Below are 22,237 nucleotides of genomic sequence, written 5' to 3' on the forward strand. Positions count from 1 at the left end.
GCATGATAAATTTGCAGGATGTGTCTGAAAGGTTCATGTTTCAGTTTTTATGCAGGACACCCTGTCACACTACATGGACAAAATGAAAGCAGCATCCATTGTTAGATGAGCAGACTCTTACGTGGGTGCTGTATCTTTGGTTGAAGATAGATATAGGTTCTTAACGGAATGTTCAAAAACCATTATTGTGATGTTACAGATTCTTCTATGAATTATAAATGCAAATGGGAGAATAAATATGAATTCTAAGACTGGAATCTCTGAGGATGCACTCAACTCCAAGGGAAGAAGAGCTCAGGATTAGTACAGTTAGCATATATAAATAGCAGGGGTGGGATAAAGCCCCCTGTGAAAGTGTTTGAAAGGTATAACAGCAAGTTTTGGAATTCATAGTTATTCCATCTTAGGTTAGTTTCTGAAGGCAAAGCCTTGTATTATCAGATCACACTCCTTATAATGTTGTTGATTACGTTAAAAACAATGTTATGTACATTTGCAGGAGAGGAAGATTATATTTACTAATTGCAAAATGGTAAATACCAACACCATAATTATTGGCACCTAGACTATCAACTAATTTTTTTTCTGTTTGCATTTTCCCTCTTCTGTTTTATAATCTCTCCATCAGGTTGCATCGATATGAAATCAGGGAAAAGACGAGGCATTCGAATTTCATGTGCTGACAGTAGTATTTCTCTTTGCTAGCCTGACAAAATGTTGTTCTGCATGGAATAAATGCTTGTTTAGCTGGGTAGGATTTGTACTGCAAACCGCACTTGAAGAAATTCACTGCTAAATGTGCACAGAACCCATTTGGGAAGGGGTATTAATGCTGTCACCAGTTTGGGAAGGGGTATTAATGTAGTCAGCTGCAGCTCGAACTTAAAAATGGGGACAATGTGATACCATTGTAAAACAAAGTCAGCATATAAAGTTAGATGGTAATGATGAAGCACATATGAACTTTGCGTTTATCATGAACTAAAGACTTAAAACTAGACAATAGATAGTTGGTAGTATTCCCCTGCAGAATACAGAGTGGAATATCAGTGCCGATGGAAAAGATACTACCAGCACTTTTTATTAAGCAGGTAAACCCACTAGACACAAATCCCTTTTCTGGGGGGTAACCAAAGGGCAGTATACCAGTATCTAGTTAGCCACACAGAGTTGGAGTATTGGAAATCAATGGAATCAAGCCCAGGATTACACAATGAAACTCTCCAGCAGTTCTTAGCCACAATCATCTTTCCTAAACTGCCAATAGGTCAGATATTTAATTAAATGCAAATTCATGAATAAATCTTTAATATATTTGCATTTAATATACCACTTAGATTAATTTTAAAGCATTATTTTTGACATACATGGCCCGTGCATCAAATCATTTTCATAACATTTTATCATGGCTACTGGAAATCCCACAAGGAGTAGTAAATATTGTTTCTTGATATACTAATCTGTAGAGAAAATGTAAAACACCCTGTATACAAGCTAATTCAGGTGTGCTGCAGAGTGCTCCAGGTATGTTCCCGAACCTGATGCAAACGAAAAACTGCAGAGTAAGAATAACTTTTAAATAGAAGCTGTACAAGACACATTGAGTAATGATGCTTTAACACCAGGCATTTTGAGAGCTCTTCAGAAGATGTCAGAAAGTAAACAGCTGTATGTGTATAATTTTGTGTTTATCAAACCTCATTTCCAATCTGTCTGACATAAGTGCACTATTAATGGAACTGCTGAGGAATAAACTAGTGACACTGTGAACAGTCGTACAAAAACAGTTTTCAGGATTTGATGACTATGGTAATGAATGCACCTGTTAAGTTTACTGATGTAAATTAACCTGTTACATTATTCATGAATATTTATTCCAAATTCTTGGCATCAATGATACTAATTTACAAAAAGAGCATCTCATTTAAGTGATCTGACTGACGTTTGCATTTATATACAATTACTGAGCTGTACCTGTTGCTATATAAAGAAATCCTGCCAATAACCCTAATACACTAAAATACATAGTTCAGAAATACTGCACTGTGCCAGAAAGTGCCAGGAAGTGATTAAGGTGTTAAGCTGTGAAGTCGCACTGCAAATTACTTAAGGACTTGGGCTACAAAGCTTAAGGTCTGGGGTTGAATCTCAGCAGCTCTTTAAATAAAGTATGTCCTTAAGCAAGTTACTTAACTTCTCATGGTGCTGTGGGACTTCTGCTGTAAAGCGAACAGACATGAACAGTTTAGTGATATTACAAGGCAGGTAAAATGTAATTAGAAGGGCAGTAGGGTATGGGTTGTAGGTGCACACATTAACTTTAAAATACAATGCAGAAAACCAGGCTGAACTATAGGCTTGTAGCGGATATCAGACACAGTGGTTCCGACAAGAGGGCTAGAGGATGAAAATGCACTGAAATCCCATGACTGTGCCAAGAGAAAGGACTATGTGGTATACATTGTCCCACTGCAGAAAGGAAGCCAAAGTTTGCTATTTCTGCTAACACATACTATGCTCCCTGATCTCAGAGACTGCACCTTTAGCGTAAAGTGACTCAAACACTGCCAGTTTGGATGCAAAACAATTCACATCACTGGGTCATGCAGACAAACACATAGTCTCATGAACTAAAATGCACATCACCCCTGGTCTGACCCTGCTGAAGTTGCTACAGTGTTGTACATTAGTAGCACGAAGTATATCAAGGACCTGCTATTAAAATTAATATAACACCAACTGAGGGTCCTTAGTAAGGGCATTTTAAAGTAATGCTGCCAAATGGCAGCCTTTCTGTGCATTGCACATTACCTGCCTCAGATGGATTATCTGAAGCTCCCTGCTTTGCCAGATAGATTCGTTGTTGCCTGATGAATATCACACTCTGCAGAGTATGTAACCTATGGTAATTGCTCTACTGAACACCAAAGTTTGTTCATTCATCATCAGAAAGTTTTTGAATTTCTTGCAATAACTATATTCTGAAAGGAATTTCTCAAAGTTATGAATAAGAGCTGTCCTTTCCACATTTTGTAAAATGTCTGACTCTGGCTAATGTGTAAGACAGGCCGCCTTCAATTGTATGCATGAGATGCAGCTGCTGGCTTTTCCTGCTTATTTATTTATTTATTTATTTATTTATTGACATTTGTTAACCGGGTTTGTCCAACTGGGCTTGTGGCCCATTTTCAGTCGAGACCCGAGGAGAAAAGCTCCAGTAATACATTTTAAAACAAGTACAATTTTAAACAATATTGATATAATAGCAGTTATAGCAAAACGGTTCACATATGTTGGGATACATACATAAAGTTAAAGTTGCATTAAAAAGAAGCTAAGTAACAATTTTACATTGATATAGTTCAGTAGGTCAACAATGAACATTTTTTGTTTGTATAAAATTGTGCAAATGCATAGTAGACACATTGGAGAAAAAGGTGTAATGAGGTACTAAGTATGGTCCTTTTGAGGGTACATAAAGGGAAGGAAGACTAGATGGGGTCATGGCAAGGGCAGGTTCTGGAATTGAGAAAATAAGCATTTAGTTCATTTTTAAAGTGTGAGATTGAACGTAAGTCAAGGGGAAGTTTGTTCCAAGCAAGGAAGTGTTTGTAGAGTAGTTTGCCTACTGACCTTTTTGGGTGGTAGATATCAAGTAATTGTTGGTTAGAAGTATGGAGAGTCCAGGATGGGATGTAGATGGAGACTAAGGAAGATAAAGATGAACAGAAGGAGAGTTTATAAAGAATAGAGTGTAGCATATGAAATTGATAAGATAGCAGAAACTGGGGAAGTTCAAGACATTGAAGAGAGTTTAAAGAAATGCAGTGGTGTGAGTTGTATGGGGAGTTAGTAATGAATCTGGCTATTTTATGGTAAGTCTGTTGCAGTTTGTTTAGAGTGGAGGCCTGGATATTGGTAAGAACTGGGGTGGCATATAAGAGGTAGGGGAGGAGGAGTGCCTAGCCCAGGGTAAGTCTAGATTCAGGGGTTAGGAATTTTTTATTCCAATATAGCAGACCTAGTTTCTGGTTTGTTTGTTTTATACATTGGAGTATGTGTATGTTGAACTTGAGTATGTCATTGATAATGACCCCTAGGAGTTTTGTGTGGGTGTCAGGTTGGATATTTGTATTGTTAGAAGAAATACTCCCTCCAGGATATAACATCCTACAAAAAGATAGACTAGGTAAAAAGGGAGGAGATATTGCAATTCTCTATAAAAATACACTTACTGTACAGCCTCTGCAAACTCCCCTACCTAAATTTAATAACGCCGAAACCCTGGGCACTGTTCTACTCCTAAATAAGAATAAAAGTATCAACATTCTCTGTGCCTATATCCCTCCAGGTAACAACTCCCCAACAATTGAAGACATCTTGCAATGGATTAATAAGAACCTCCCTCAAGAGACCATTCTATTAAGAGACCTGAACCTAGATTGGCTAACTTGTAACTCCAAAAAACCCGCTAACCATATCGATTTATATGTTTTTTCTCAACTCATAAATGAACCCACTAGAGTGGATAAAAAATCCCAAAAGAAATCGTTACGGGATTGGACACTGGTAAATGCCCTGAACATAATTATTAAATGAACCCACTAGAGTGGATAAAAAAATCCCAAAAGAACTCGTTACTGTATTGGACACTGGTAAATACCCTGAACATAATTATTAAATGAACCCACTAGAGTGGATAAAAAATCCCAAAAGAACTCGTTACTGGATTGGACACTGGTAAATACCCTGAACATAATTATTAAATGAACCCACTAGAGTGGATAAAAAATCCCAAAAGAACTCGTTACTGGATTGGACACTGGTAAATACCCTGAACATAATTATTAAATGAACCCACTAGAGTGGATAAAAAATCCCAAAAGAACTTGTTACTGGATTGGACACTGGTAAATACCCTGAACATAATTATTAAATGAACCCACTAGAGTGGATAAAAAAATCCCAAAAGAACTCATTACTGGATTGGACACTGGTAAATACCCTGAACATAATTATTAAATGAACCCACTAGAGTGGATAAAAAATCCCAAAAGAACTCGTTACTGGATTGGACACTGGTAGCTACCCTGAACATAGTTATTAAATGAACCCACTAGAGTGGATAAAAAATCCCAAAAGAACTCGTTACTGGATTGGACACTGGTAAATACCCTGAACATAATTATTAAATGAACCCACTAGAGTGGATAAAAAATCCCAAAAGAACTCGTTACTGGATTGGACACTGGTAAATACCCTGAACATAATTATTACATGAACCCACTAGAGTGGATAAAAAATCCCAAAATAACTCGTTACTGGATTGGACACTGGTAAATACCCTGAACATAATTATTACATGAACCCACTAGAGTGGATAAAAAATCCCAAAAGAACTCATTACTGGATTGGACACTGGTAAATACCCTGAACATAATTATTAAATGAACCCACTAGAGTGGATAAAAAATCCCAAAAGAACTCATTACTGGATTGGACACTGGTAAATACCTTGAACATAATTATTAAATGAACCCACTAGAGTGGATAAAAAATCCCAAAAGAACTCGTTACTGGATTGGACACTGGTAAATACCCTGAACATAATTATTACATGAACCCACTAGAGTGGATAAAAAATCCCAAAAGAACTCATTACTGGATTGGACACTGGTAAATACCCTGAACATAATTATTAAATGAACCCACTAGAGTGGATAAAAAAATCCCAAAAGAACTCGTTACTGGATTGGACACTGGTAAATACCCTGAACATAATTATAAGACAGGCTGTTTACCAGACAGTCTAAGTGATCACCTCCCCATGTTCCTCCTTCATAAATACCCTAACATACCCAAACCCATAGTTATTAAACAAGTCAGAGATGATCGCAGTATTAACCCACATGATCTTAACAATACCCTAAAGAAATGTAACTGGGAACCATTACGCAGCCTTGAACTAGACCAAGCTGCTGACTATTTCAGTAGTACTCTTACTTATATCCTTGAGCTAATAGCCCCCATAAGAAAGATTAGAGCTAAAGTTAACTTTGCTCCCTGGCTTAGTAGGTCCACTAGAGCCTTACTAAAAACTTGAGACAAAGCATGGAAAACCTGGAAAAAAGATAAAACTACACTATCCAGACAAACCTACCAACAACTCAGGAATCAAGCTAAAAAACAAACAATACTGGATAAGCAAAACCACTTCTTAAATATCCAAACCAAACACTCCAAAAACCCCCAGAAGTTCTGGCATGCAATAAACTCACTATTAAAACATGTAAAAATCACCACTCCAGCTCCTACCTCCACTAATGATAATACTGACACAGCCTCCCAATTTAACCACCACTTTACTAGATCAATCAAGACACTATCCACTCAACTATCTAAAAATAGCTACTCACCCCCACCAAAAATAACCACTCCATCCAGGAAGCCTATATCCCACAGATATGGAAAATTTCATATATTATTCCCCTTCATAAAGGTGGCAACTCTTATGATTTCTCTAACTATGGCCCCATTGCCATCTTGCCTCCCATATCTAAGATACTTGAGAAATGCATCCATTCCCAGGTCATGCACTTCCTAAATACAAATAACCTTCTCTCCAGCACACAACATGGCTTCCATCCATACCACAGTACAACTACCACTCTTCTCTCTTTCACTAGCCTGGTTAATCAACATAGAAATAATAATAACTTTGTATCTGCCACATTCCTAGACCTCTCAAAGGCCTTTGACATGGTCTCTCACCCCCTGCTAACAGATTCTCTTACCTCCTTATCCTTTGCCCCCAACACTATTGCCTGGTTCAAAAACTACCTCTACAACAGACAGCAAGCTGTCAAATGGCAAGGCACACTATCACCCCTTCTTCCCACAACAATAGGCGTACCCCAAGGCTCCATACTAGGTCCACTTCTTTTTTCTATTTTCACCAACAATCTGCATACCTCTACTCAAAATGCCACACTCATACAGTATGCAGATGATTCCACCCTAATCTGCTCAGCCCCATCACTTACCACTCTTCAACAACTCACCCAGGAATCATTTACCTCAGTGGAAAACTGGATCTCAAATATCCAACTTATCCTCAACCCCAATAAAACCAAACTACTCCTGTTTACCCCCAATAAATCCTGAACCCCTCATCTCTCCTTCCTATCACTTCCACAAATGGTACTGTAATCTCCCCTTCTCCACATACCAAACTCCTAGGCATTGAAATAGATAGCAACCTCCACTTTGACATCCATATCTCACAAACCATCAAAAAGGTTCACAAAAAAAATGAGTACACTATATAGACACAAAAACTTTATTTCAGATCAGGCACGAGTCACCCTAGCCCAATCCCACCTACTGTCCACATTAATGTATGCAGCACCAATACTGACCCACATCAAAAAAACTGACCTTGACAAACTTGAGTCTTGTTATAATAAAGTGGCCAAGTTTGCTACCAGTTCCATCTACAGAACCCATCACTGCCTACCACTAAGGGAACTTCAATGGCTGGAATTCTCACAACTACTGACTTTCCACCAACTAGTCATCAGATATAATATTCTAAAATTCCCAGACAAAATCCCAGCACTAAAGCAACTAGTAACACACTATACAGCAAACCATCTTCTTCGTTCTGCTGGTAAATCGCTTCTCTATATCTCCACAGCCAACAACACTGCAGGCAAAGCTCTTTTCTCACACTCTATAGCTAAATTCTGGAATAACCTCCCCTTAGCTGTGACCTCTGCTCCAAATACCTCACAATTCAAAAACAGGCTTAAATCATATCTTAGAGATTCATGGCTGTGTCCATGTACTACATAATACTATATCCATACTTCCTTCGTATTTTTTACCTCTGCACACTCAATAAACATAACATCCTATATTGAAACCTATCTTTGCCTGTTACTATCTATGAAATTTAACTTATGTATGTATGTATATGATCATTTTTATTTGTTTTTTTTTCTTCTCTTTTTTTTCTCTCAGTGTAACTTTCTACTATAGAAAAAATGATAATAATGTTTGTTGATAACAATGCTTTTGTATGTTATGTAAAGTTGTCTTTATGTGGAGCTTTTCTCCCTGGGCCTCCGCTGAAAATGGACCTCATCCAGTCGGACCATCCCGGTTAACAAATGTAAAATAAAAATAAATAAAATAAATAAATGTAATAAAAAAGGAGGTTTTGTGATGAGAAAGAGAACGAGGAAGGAAAAGTAGGAGTTTGGTCTTTTTGGGATTTAGGATCAATAGGTTGTGAGAGAGCCATTGTTCAGTGGATAGTAGGGCCTGTTGGGTCAGTGAGTGTAGTTCAGGAATGTTATTTGAGATGGATATGTGTGGTCATCGGCATACTGAATAAGGGAGGATTCTTTGCATGAGGTGTAAAGATCATTGATGAAGATGTTAAACAAAAGGGGTCCCAAAATGGAGCCTTGAGGAACACCAGTGGAGATGGGAAGGAAAGGTGAGGAGGATGAGAGTCATATGACAGATTGTTCCCTGCCAGATAGGTAACTATTAAACCAGGCAAGTGCGGAGGGGGATAGGTGGAGATTTGTGAGTTTGGATAGTAATAAAGGATGAGAGACAGTATCAAAGGCTTTGGAGAGATCTAGGAAGAGACAGGAAATTAGTTTATTGTTGTCTAGGGCCTCTGCAATGATATGAGTGAAGGAGAGGAGGGCAGTGGTGGTGCTGTGGTGAGGACAAAATCCATGTTGGGTAGGGGTAAATAAGTGGTGTGTGAGGAGGTGATTGAGAAGCTGTGAGTGAATACATTTTTCTAATATCTTGGAGAGGGGGGACAGAATGGCAATGGGTTGGTAGTTTGAGGGGTCAGTGGAGTTTCCACCTTTATGAAGAGGGATAGTGAAGAAAGATTTCCAAAGGGTGGGGACAGTTGATTCCAGAATAGATCGATTAATTAGTATAGATACAGGATAGGCAATTGAGTCAGCAGCAAGTTTGAGGAATGTAGGAGATAGATTGTCAGTGGAAGGAGAGCAAGGTTTTAGCTTGAGTAGTAGAGATTTGATGTAAGTAATGGGAACTGGCTCAAAAGAAAACAAAGTTGTGTTAGTGGGACTTGGAGAGGTGGGTGTCGAAGTAGAGTTTGGCTTAGAGGTTACCAGATTTTGGATGGAAGAGATAAAGTGTTTATTCAGGAGGGTAGCTGTTTCCTGAGAAGAAGAGTTAGGTTATGGGGAGGGATTAGAGGGCTTTCCAGGATAGAGTATGTTGTTGAGAGTTGACCAAAATTTTTGAGGATTGGATTTGTTGTTAAGCTGAGCAGAGCTATAGTATAACTTTTTGTCATTAGTTGTATGTTTTTTTGCAAGGTTCCTCAGTTGCCTGTATTTTTGAAGAAAATGTGGTTGTTTAGTTTTAGTCCAGGTTTTCCAAGTATGATCTCTGTTTCATAAGGGACCTAGTCTCTTTGGAGAGCCAGGGAGCATGGTTTGATTTTACTCTGATCTTCCTATAGGGAGTTAAGGAGTTTAGAGTATTCATGAAGATGCTATTGAAATTGCTTACAGCATCGTTTAGGGGGAGGTGTTTTAGAATGGACCAATCTATGTTGTGGAGAATGGAGTTAAACTGGGATGAATTGAAAGTCGATAGTTTTTGACAGTCTTTGATAAGGTGGGGTTTAGGAATATGGGAGTAGTGTCTTAAGATGGTGGTAGGGAGATGATCACTGAGGGAGTCAAGTAAGGTGGTGGGATTGTGGTATTGGTGGGGGGGAACTGGTAAGGATCCATTCTATTATGGAGCTGGAAGAGGAATTTTTATGGAAGCGAGTGGGAGATGTTATAAGTTGGTGGAAGCTGTGTAGGTGGATACTGAGTTGGGGGAGTCAGTTGTGAGTTTGGACCAATCGATGTTGACATCACCAAGGATATGTGTCTCATATGGTATGTTGTAGAAGAACCAGGATAGGATGTTTTCAACAATGGGCAGATTGTTACCAGGAGGAAGGTAGATAGAGGCAATTGCAAGTTTTTTTGTGGGGATTCGGGTGGCAGTTAAGGATGATGATTTCAGCTGGGAGGAAGTCAGGAATTGGGGAAAGGTATGGTGAGATGTTAAGAATGTTTGAGTAGAGGATGGCCATGCCACCACCTTTTTTTACAGGTCTACCAGATCGGAAGATATTATAACCTGGTGGGAGTATTTCACTATTTGAGATGTGTGGCTTGAGCCAGGTTTCAGATAGGGAGAGGATGTGAGGGGTATTGAGAGCTATCCATGAGTGCAGCTCAGTGACTTTATTTGCTAGACTCTGAATATTCAATGAGTAAATAGTTAAGTATTTGGATGGAGATGATTGTTGTGACTGAGGTTGGTGACTGTTAAAGGAGTAAGATGGTGGCAGTGTAGAGGTAGTTTTGGGGAGAGAAGAGGGGCCAGGGTTGGGATGGATATCTCCAGAACAAAGTAGGTTTTTAGTGAGGAGAGAGTGTGTAGTAGATGTTAGATGGAGTTTGTATAGTTTTGACTTAGCTTTGTGGGAAGGTTTAAAGACCTGTATTATGGATAGTTTATATAGACTTGAGATAGAAGTAGTAAAGAGATTAGGGGAGATAGTAAAAGATGAAGCAGTTGGATATATGTTGTATGAGTGAGAAGCTGGTGAACATAGGAGTGGGTCAGAGAGATTGGAGTGGTAAGAGGTGGAGATAGAGAGAATAAGGAGTAGTGTAGAAGATATTAGAAAATAATACATGGAATAAAATATGGTCAGATAGAGTAGGTAGAGAGACAGTGGTATAGATGAAGTGGTGTTGACAAGATTGACAGATTAGTAAGGTGGTTGTGGCAATAGGCAGGAAGTGGAATTGTAGTAGCTAGTGGGACAAGAAGGGGAGGGATAGTTAGATATAAAGGTAATTGTAATGGGGTGGGTGAGAATAGGGGTAGGGTAGGGGAGTGAAGTGAGCCCGAGCATAGTGAGGATGAATGGAGCAGGGCTCCCACCCTGGTCAAGATGAAGTCATAGAAACAATCAGAAAAGATAGTGAAAAACTAGCTTGAGAGACAAGGATATAAAGTTTCTAAAGGTATAGTCACCAGAAATAAAATAAAAAGAAATAAAATATGAGCAGAAGTAAGCTTACGAAAGGACACTGGCGTCAAGCTACACAAGTAGATTTACTTGAAGGAAACCCAGTGTTGTATGGTTAAAATAAGCTACAATAGAGAGGGGCTTTGCAGGGGGAGAGAGAGGTATTACTAGCAGCTAAAAGCAGGTCAAAACATAAAAAAAAAACATTAATATGTAAGAGTCTGAAGACAGTAAAATAGGGCAGGTGCACTAGGAAAGGCAATTATGAGTGAGGCTAGAAATGAATTTAGGGAAGGGTAAAGTGCAGAACAGGAGAATATACACAGAAACAGTATGAGGATAGTGGGTAACCAAAGAGAAAGGATAGGAGCTGCTGGCGTCTGCTTTTTGTGGTGATTAGCAAAAAAAAAATAACCACTGTAAATTCTTATTGTGCTTATAAAGTCTAGCATTAATTAAAAGATTAGCTTATGTAGTAGTTATTTACTGGGATACATACTTCAGTGGTATTATTTTAAGCTTAAAATAATGGCTTCCGGACAGATAGTTAGAGTTGCAGGGTATCTGTTAAGGTCCTCAAACCTGTGCTGCCTGTACTGTGGCCAGGAGAAAACCGCAGGGAAAAATCCACTAGGGCTATAAAAACAGAGAGAAGGGAGATTAGTTATGAGCAAGTAATTCAGGAAAAGAGTGAGAGACAAAAATACCATGGGTAGAGAGAAAAAAATTAATACAGGTAGGCAGAGACAGTATACCTAGCATTAATTTCAATTGTATGAGTGTCTTAGACACATAGCTAGCTAAGAACACAGCAGTGTTTACACCTATACATAAAGTAATGCAGAACAACAGTAGTTAACAACAGCACAGTATAGACATACACAAGGCAATAATTCACAAAGCAGGAAAACAGAAATCCAGGATACTGAGGACAACAACAATTGGCAGACTTTCAGGCAATAGTTCTTCCTTTTACTTTAGTGCTACACCAAGAAATTACAGTAAAAATACTATAGATACATCTAAATGTGAATTTAAGGTGCCTGTTGCTCCTTGCAACAAGAAACTTGGTAAATATTCACATTTACAGTTTTCTTTCATTAAAAAACATGAAATAATATGAGTACAATTCAAACGCTAAGCTACCCGTGATCATAAGGTGCTGGAGCTCCTTGTGACAGGGAAAATAGACTTTAAATATTCACAAAACTAGAGTCTTGAGAAAAAGTATACCAAAACTGCATATGCAAGCAATATTAACTCAATATAATCACAAAATACTATATGACCTAAAGCAGATAAAGCAACAGAATAATCACCAAACATTGTAAGATTTAAAGCAGATAAAGCAACAGAATAATCACCAAACATTGTAAGATTTAAAGCAGATAAAGCAACAGAATAATCACCAAACATTGTAAGATTTAAAGCAGATAAAGCAACAGAATAATCACCAAACATTGTAAGATTTAAAGCAGTTAAGGCAACAGAAAGGATATCACAAAACAGTTAATGCCAAAGAATCAAAAGTTTACCTTACACAGAGCAGCAGATGCTCAGCAGCATGAAGGGGAAAGAAGGTTTCAAAATGGCTGCTGCTGTTGTGAGGCACCTATGAAGACTAGGAAGAGGAAGTGAGGCGAGGGGGAGGGGTAATGACTTATACTGGGCTGGGCTAGCACCCTGGTCAAGATGAAGTCATAGAAACAATCAGAAAAGATAGTGAAAAACTAGCTTAAGAGACAAGGATATAAAGTTTCTAAAGGTATAATCACCAGAAATAAAATAAAAAGAAATAAAATATGAGCAGAAGTAAGCTTACAAAAGGACACTGGCCTCAAGCTACACAAGTAGATTTACTTGAAGGAAACCCAGTGCTGCATGGTTAAAATAAGCTACAATAGAGAGTGGCTTTGCAGGGGGAGAGAGAGGTATTACTAGCAGCTAAAAGCAGGTCAAAACATAAAAAAAAAACATTAATATGTAAGAGTCTGAAGACAGTAAAATAGGGCAGGTGCACTAGGAAAAGCAATTATGAGTGAGACTAGAAATTAATTCAGGGAAGAGTAAAGTGCAGAACAGGATAATATAAACAGAAACAGTATGAGGATAGTGGGTAACCAAAGAGAAAGGATAGGAGCTGCTGGCGTCTGCTTTTCGTGGTGACTAGCACAAAAAACACTGTGAATTCTTACTGTGCTTATAAAGTCTAGCATTAATTAAAAGATTAGCTTATGTAGTAGTTATTTACTGGGACACATACTTCAGTGGTATTATTTTAAGCTTAAAATGGTGGCTTCTGGACAGATAGTTAGAGTTGCAGGGTATCTGTTAAGGTCCTCAAACCAGTGCTGCCTGTACTGTGGCCAGGAGAAAACCACAGGGAAAAATCCACTAGGGTTCAGTGGTATTATTTTAAGCTTAAAATGGTGGCTTCTGGACAGATAGTTAGAGTTGCAGGGTACTAAATAATGATTGCTAATATTTGCTATTGCATGCAGTCAGCATTGCCATTCACACTGTGTCAGATGCCCAGATGACTGTGATCAAGCAAGGCTAAAGGCAAATGGTATTTGACAGACACTGCATTATAAGCTATGATTTAAAGCTTAGGGGTTGGATGGTCAATGAACTAGTGATATTGCAGATACAGGAAATGAACAACACAGAATGATGACAGAATCAGGGGTAGAATGGTTAGGGTGCTTCTCTCATAGACACAAGATGCAGGGTTTGATTCTCGCATTTGAAAAAGAAATTCGCTAGGCATAGAAATGGCTTGCAAGGTCAGCTAGTCTAGTACTTACTTATAAACACGCAGACTAAGGAGAACTATCATAATGATTTGATCTTATATTCTGCATGGTTGTTGTTATTTTTCTTAATGGCCTGCATGCAACATCCTTCTCTCTCTCCTTTTCTTGAACTCCTCCCATTACATTATTATGCTTATCCACTTGGATTCGTAACATTCTGCTTGTGTTATGTATATCCATAATTAAGGACTTACAAAGTCTCAATGTTTGTATTATCTTTTGTTTAGTCTCTTCCCACATATCCTTAGCTGCCAATATAGAATGTTTTTTAATCCATGCACCTAAACTCTTCATCTTATAGATATGAGTATTGCCGTACCAATCCATGTGTTAGTACATAGTTTACCACTACAGACTTCATTTTATCTTCATTTATTTTATATCCTGAAAATGTGTCAGAATGTCCCACAGCACTGAAATGTCCTTTTCTGGATGTGTCAAGTACACAGTAATATCACCTACAAATAAGGCTAATGTTTTTTGATTACCATACCAGGTATATCCTTGAATTTGTAAGTCTCTTATTCCCTTTGCCAGTGGCTCCAAATATAAAGCAAATAAAGGAATAACCCTGCTTGTTATGTGTTGTTTTTACAGTCTACACTTAATCCTGCTATGCTCTGAGAAAGTCTGTTTACTTCTGCCTTTTGCTGGAAAGAGCAGACTGTTTAAGTACTGTTTTTGTATTAGGTTCTGCTACATAATGGTCTCTGAGACTCTGTGTGTTAATGCAGTAATTTCTGAGGAACAGCACATGCAGTGCAGATGTCAAATCCACATTAGTGACTGTCTGAATACAAGGGACTGGGTTTTGGCATGATGGGTAAGGTGTTTACCTCACAAACACAAGGTAGAGGGTTTGATTCTTACCTTTGAAAAGGGAAGTTGGCTGGAAGGGCAGCTAGCTTAGTACATACCTATAAACCTATAATAATAAGCTTCTCAAGGTCACATACCAGCATGCATGAGATTCTGTGAGAGGTAAACTGAGAGAATTTCAATCTACACATATTTTGTGAGGTATTTTTGATGTCTTTTCCTTCAGTTTTGCATAACAATCTTCTAATACAAAGTACGTGTGATGTCAAACCACGTACCAGCATTGATATTAACAGTGAATGATATAACACTTGTTCATGTTTTACTAAGTCTTTTGACAAGGACACCATTCTGGTGAAGATGTCTTGTTGCAGCTCATTCCAGATGAATTGCATATACTGCAGCACACTTACAGCTACTGCCAGTGCATATACTGCAGCACACTTACAGCTACTGCCAGTGCATATACTGCAGCACACTTACAGCTACTGCCAGTGCATATACTGCAGCACACTTAAAGCTACTGCCAGTGCATACACTGCAGCACACTTACAGCTACTGCCAGTGCATATACTGCAGCACACTTACAGCTACTGCCAGTGCATATACTGCAGCACACTTACAGCTACTGCCAGTGCATATACTGCAGCACACTTACAGCTACTGCCAGTGCATATACTGTAGCACACTTACAGCTACTGCCAGTGCATATACTGTAGCACACTTACAGCTACTGCCAGTTGCACTGGTTCCTTGCATCTATCCCAGGCACACTGTGCAGTTGTGGAATTGTATGCTTTTCTGATGTGCTCTTTGCCGTAAGTACATGTGCACATACTCACATTACTACTTCATCTTCTCACTTAGCGTCAGTCTTTTCCACACTAGTGCAAGGAACAAGACATATGAATATATGGTTTTGTTGAGAGAAGAAGTTGTTTGCCTAATAAGTCTGTTCGAATATGTGCTTAACCCTACAGCAACTGTTTCTCCCATTTTCTTACAGTTATTCATTGCTAGATTTGTTTCATCCTTCTAACCACATTTAGGGGAAGGAATTCCATAGATCAATCTTATATTTAATAAAGAAAATTCTCCCTGTGTCAAATTTCCAGAATGTTGTCTAACTCTGGACAATAGCACTTCCTCATCTCTTGTCTCAACTCTTTTTTCAGTTATATAGTGCTAGACTCCCTTTTTCAAATTATTTGGGCTTAGAGCATGCCATTTATATAAATTATATATGTTTAGTGACTCACTTTGTCTTTATATTCTATCCCAAGTCCTCTGATAATCTTTTACCAGTTTGAGATCTCTCTCAACCATCTTAATACCACTGCTCTAGTAAGGCATGTAAAATTCATTACTGAGGATTGTGCAGTAACGTTTTCAGTAAGATAATAATAAATGACAGTTGTACGTGACCTTAGCATTTACTCTTGTACCTCCCCTGCCACATCAATCGAAGAGATTTATTCATGATATACCATTACCTCACTGCTATTGTTTTACTTTGATTAGCCTAACCAAACTTTTCCTAAAGAGCTAACCTGACTACAGATTCCTTTTTCCAACTTGTAGGCCATGTTTTGTCATCAGATGCTTGCTGGCACCTCTGTGCCCAAACTGCTAATATGACTCTAATCAGGCTGTCCTGAAACCCCTTACCATGCCATTTATAATGTACATACTTTCAGACAACTGCATCAATGCTTATTGTATTGTACACATTTATTGTGATACCTAACGCAAATAACCTGACCAGGAGTGAGATGAACAGTTTTTAAATATTTAATACAATACTGAAAGAAGTCATGTTGATCCTGGTTTGTAACAGACTGCATCTCTTACTGTTTGCTAGCTGTATTAAATGATTCAGACCCTACCTTTCTGGAAATTTCATTTTACAGGCTTCCAGTCCTGTTTAATTAGTCAGATAAATGGTGAGCGTCTGAGGAGCAAACTGCTGATGAGGATAATAAGCTCATTAAAGGTTCTTACACTCCAGGATCGAGGGTCATATTTAGGCATAAGCTAAACAATCTATTACTTAGGGCCTCCCAAGCTGAAGGGCTTTCTCAGAATTTCAGATTTTTTTCATTGATTATAATTTCATATGCGAAAGTCTCTTTAAATTTCCTATTAATATACATCTTAAAATTGAATAATTAAAAGCATAGTTTTAAAACTGTAATGCAGCAGATCTTTCCTGAACCTTCACAGGTTTGTTATATATCCTGGTACTATTCTTACCAACTTCAATTATTGCACAGCCCTATTTATTTTTATTTTATTTTTATTTTACATTTGTTACCCGGGCTAGTCTAACTGGATATATTTCCATTTTCAGTAGAGGCCCGGGGAGAAAAGCTCCAGTGGCAACAAATAAAAATTGAAATTAAAAATTAAAAATCAATATTAATACATAGTAAATGAAAGGATTTCAGTAGAAGATTACTAAAAATACAGGAAGTAATAAGAATACTAAAAAATACAGGAAGTAATAATAAAGTAAAGTAGGTATTTACAATAGTAAAGGTGACAATATGTACAGGATAATTTATTATGCAGTGTGATTCATGTGGACTATCAGCGCATCAAACAGGATAGAGACTTTCAGAGCATCAAGCAGGATAGATTACACCAGTATGTTGAATTCTGTTCAGCAGTTACAGTCCTACTTCAAGGAATGTGGATTAAGTAGTGGTTCAAGAGGAGAAAATATCTGTAGTGAAGCAGAAGGTTAATCAAGGTTGCTGCAGGGGCATAACCAATGTGTTTTGAGGTGTCTTTTGAGGTTTTGTTTAAAGAGAGGCAGTGAAGAAATTAAAGTTAGTTCATTAGGCAGTAGGTTCCCGTTTTTTTCCCCACAGAGTTGGAAAACAGAGAAACTCCAGCCATGTTGTTAGACTTGCTTATGCTAGCAAGAAGTTTGCTGGAAGAGCGTAGAGAATTTAGATTTTTGTAGGGGATTATGAGATTGGATAGTATAGGAGTGCTGTTAGCTTTATAAAACATCTTGTGGGCAATGGTGAGTTGGGAGACTTTCAGTTGGTTTTGAAATTCAAGCCAGCCTAGCTGCATTAGATTCAGACAGTGGTGAGTTCTAAAGGGATTGCCGGTGGCAAATCTGGCGATGTTATTATAGGAATTAGTTAGTTTGATAAGATTATTTTTCTTTAGATTAGTATATATGGGTGAGGCATACAGAAGAGTTGAAATTAAATGGGAGTGTTCAATCTTAGTTCTGGCTATTGGCGTTAGGAAAGGTTTAATTCTATATAAGAATATATTTTTCTGTTGACAGTTTTTATGGTGTTATTTATGTGGCTGTCAAATCTAAGGTTATTGTCAATAGTAATTCCTAACAATTTAGTGGTAGTGTCAGGGAATATAATTGTGCCATTATTGGAGATGACAGAGAAATCTATGGGGGAGGACTTACTGGTGGGTGTAAAGAGAAGGAGCTTAGTTTTTTTAGCATTGAGAAGGAGGCAACGTTTTGTGAACCATGATTCAACTATGTTAAATATATTCTGTGTTAGAGAATGTAGATCAGATGGGGAGTTTGCTGAGCATACTAGTGTAGAATCATCTGCATATTGAATGCAGGTGGCTTGTGGAATAGCTACATGGAGCTCATTGATAAACAGTGAGAAAAGAAGTGGACCTAGAATAAAGCCCTGAGGGACCCCGGGGTGACTGGCAGAAGAGATGATATATTATTTTCCCAGAGAACTGCCTATTCTGCGTTATGACATCACAGACAGGGTCTGTAAAGCTTCCTGTAACTTAGACAATCACCATGTGTTAACCTGGCCCAGTCTGGATCTTAGCATAATGGACCTGAAACTGACTCCTCATATAAGAATGTTAGGGACCTGATTTGAAGATTCCATTACTCTTCATTTCCAGTATCTCACCATCCAATCAGTGACCAAGACACCCAACATATTTCCAAACAAATTTCCTCTCAACATTTTTACATAATGTAGAGATGAATGCTTCTCTCTCAAGTCCATGTAGGTTGCATAAAATGGACTGTTATTGATGTTGTTCCTTTGTCCAAATATTGGATCAGGGTAGAGCGACAGAACTTGCTTTCAAAAAGCCATACTAGCTAGAGTCAAATGGATTAAAAGTTTCCTCCATTATCCTAGTGAGAGTAAGACATAGGGTTCATTGACTTGTACCAGTCCCCTGCCTTCTTGAGCCCCTTTATGTAGTGGAGCTAATCAAGCCACCTTCAATTATTCAAATTCTCTCCTGTCTTGAGCGATTCTTCACAAAGAAGTATAAATAACCTTGTTAAAGCTCCATTCACCTTCTTAAAGACCCTTGTAAGCAGACCTTTTGTTTCTATGCTCTGTTTACCTGCAGAGTTGGCTCTGTGCTATGTGTACGCAAACCCTTTCACTCCAACTCCACCTTTCCCTTTGTTCACGCTTTCCCCTCTCAGGGGCTGAAAGACTGTATAGTTCTGCTGGATGAGTGTCCTGTGCATTGCTATCACATTTTTTAAAATAGTTGTATTCCACTTCCCCCTTTTCTCTCACCTCATGTATATGTTGATGACCTTGTATTGCTTTTGATGCCATTTTAAAATCTTAGTTTCAGTTTTGCCTTTGCCGCTCCTAACCACTGTTTGGCTTTTTTCTAGACTCCAGGTGTTACTCATCTCAGCCAGCTCTCTAAATTGTTTTTTATTTTAATCTTGATTGCTTCTGCCATGTATTCTGTAAAGCATTAATACATGTACACTCTGCTTCCTTGTGCCTTGTCAATCTTTTTAACTAATTCTTCTTTAAATTGTCAAAGTCTGTCTTAGACTGCTCTGCTATGAATCATTTAGAGACAGCCTTCTATATCTTTTTCTGTTACCACTTGCACATATCTATTCTTGCCAGATCAATTCATTTATGTTGATGTCTGTAGCTTGGGGTTCTTGCCATCCATGTCAACCCACTTCCAAAAATGTATCTAAGATTATCATGTGTCTTTGACACTCAAAAGATGACACCTGCCCATTAGCTAAGGACATATGATGGCTTTCCAGAGCACCCCATTTCTCAAGTAGATGCTTATTTTGTGCACGACCCATCTCAATGATCTTTACAGCCCTTTGCTCTGTGACATTGCATCACCCCTTCCCTTGACTCATCTGTAAAATCTCTGTTATATCCCTGTACTGCCTGCCTTCATTTCTTTGTCCACCATGGACTTAGTTCTGTATCTTAGAAACAGTGTTGTACCTTATGTTTTCCTAGGTATCTACACCTTATACCCTTGCACTAGCAGTCCTATTTGCTATATTGTTTGAGTAATTAATATGATATCCACCTTTCAGAATCAAATGCTTACAATGAATGTTTTGTTTTCCACCCTTCTCCAGTCATCTCACAAATTTTGAAGACTTTATTCCAATAAGGGTTTTTTTGAGTGGACTCAGTCTGCAAATGCAGGTTTTCTTCTTACCACTCCACACTACTTAAACTGCAATAATGCACCTGGGACACAGTGATTAGCATTTCTATCTCACAAAGTGTGGTGGTTTCCATTCCCATGCAGAGTCTCCATATCCTCCTTGGATCTGCTTAGGATTTTTCAGCATGCTGGAGTTTTTTCCCATATCACAAAAATATGCTACTGGTGAACTGGCAAGCTCTCAAATTAGTAGAGAATAAACCAGGTAGAAACCACCACGATATATTGATGAAATCAATTTATTACAGATCAAGAATAACAAGCGCTTTCATGTGTATCAAAAACACGCTTCATCAGGTTTAACTTAGAACATTCAGTGAAGCACTTTTATACATATTACCTAGTGTCATCAATTAATAATTAGCAATCAAAGTAAATGATCTATCAAAACAATTAAGCAATTTAAAACAGTGAATTGGAAAATACATTAACCCTTACAGAACAGAGAATGAAACCAAGACATGAAAATCATGAAAAACCGAAAGGCAACACAACATATATCCTAATGAAATAAAAATGATGAAGATAATAAAATGGAATAATCACCTTGTGTTTAAGCCACATAACATGGAGACAGGGCTGGCTTCAAATATGTTAATACTAAAACAACTTGTTAAAAACCTAACAAAACCAAAAACCTAATACAACAAGACCCCTCAAATTATCCATAGTAGCGTGGATTCTGAAAACAACTAAGGCTATTGCGATTTTTGCAAAGGTGAATGCCTGTCAGCTGATGAATTCACTAAGCAAGCTAAAGTGTGCCATTCTCCCCTTTCAACAGATCGGGTTGGAATATCGGACCTGAATGAAACCAGAAGTGGATGGCGAGTTCACTTAGATATGAACGCTGTGCCAGAGAATGCATTTCATAATGTAAGTCCTTCATTGAACAGCTTGTTGGAATAAAAGTTGGTATAAAATAAAACAAAACAATATATGGCATGTACGTACTTTGCTCTCCAAGAAAATGTTTGCAGACAGCTATGAACTGGTTCTGCCATCAAAGCAGTAGGATTTCATGTAGGCTATGGAGAAAATGGATCAGTATACTCTAGGGAGAAATTATCCTGTAATTATCAGCCCTCTTGTTTTCGGCGTCCTGGCTTATACCTGCCTTCTGTTTCAGTGAGACCAAGCAAGCATGCAAGGGTATGTTGAGTATTTTATCACATAGAATTGAAACTACTAAGCCTGTGAAGATAGAAAATGTAGACAGACTTGGAAGAAAACAGCATACTAAATGCACAGCTGACTTTTTATATAGAGTGATGAGGGAAAAAGCATATTGAAAAGGGATGGGAAATGAGGGAAACACTTCTTAAAAGGGCAGATTCTTAGAAAAATGGTTGAAGTCTAGCAATACAAGTTAACACACAGGTATTTCTTATTAGCACAGATACAGTCCGTCATCAGTTATCTTCTGGTAGGCCGTCAGATTGATTGATCCATAGATAATTCAGAATGGCAACTAACAGCTCTGATGAGTGTGTTTATGTAATCTGGATCATAACATGTTCTGTTTGTACATTGCTCTAAACTTTGCTTTTTTCTTCGCAGAGAAGACATGATGAGCCTTTACATAAATCTAAACTTAAAAGGACACTAGTTTGAGAAAAATAATTTTTGATTTTTTCACATTTTTAAATGAAAGTTCCCCTTTAAGTAGGTGACAGGCCTCAAGGTGACTTTTCCTCCCCAACCCACTCTGCGTTGCATGCTGTGATAAAGTAGATGGGCATTATGGCACCTTTCCAGACAAAGTGCTTAGCCTTAATGCAAGGGAAAGTGACACATAGGATGAAACCGGCAGCCTATAAGATCAAGGTAATTACATTAGTATAATTAAATTAAATCATCAGATTAATGCAAAGTAATGATTAACCTATCACAGCAATAAAATATATGGAAAAGCCCCCTTAAACATTTGCATGCGAAGCACCAAAAGTAATTTTCATTATGGAACTGAAAAACTGCAGAAGTTTAATCTGCTAATATCATTAAAGTCTTCATG

This window comes from Protopterus annectens, chromosome 12.part0 (assembly GCF_019279795.1).
Source record: "Protopterus annectens isolate FY-2018-M chromosome 12.part0, PAN1.0, whole genome shotgun sequence".
Lineage (NCBI taxonomy): Eukaryota > Metazoa > Chordata > Ceratodontiformes > Protopteridae > Protopterus > Protopterus annectens.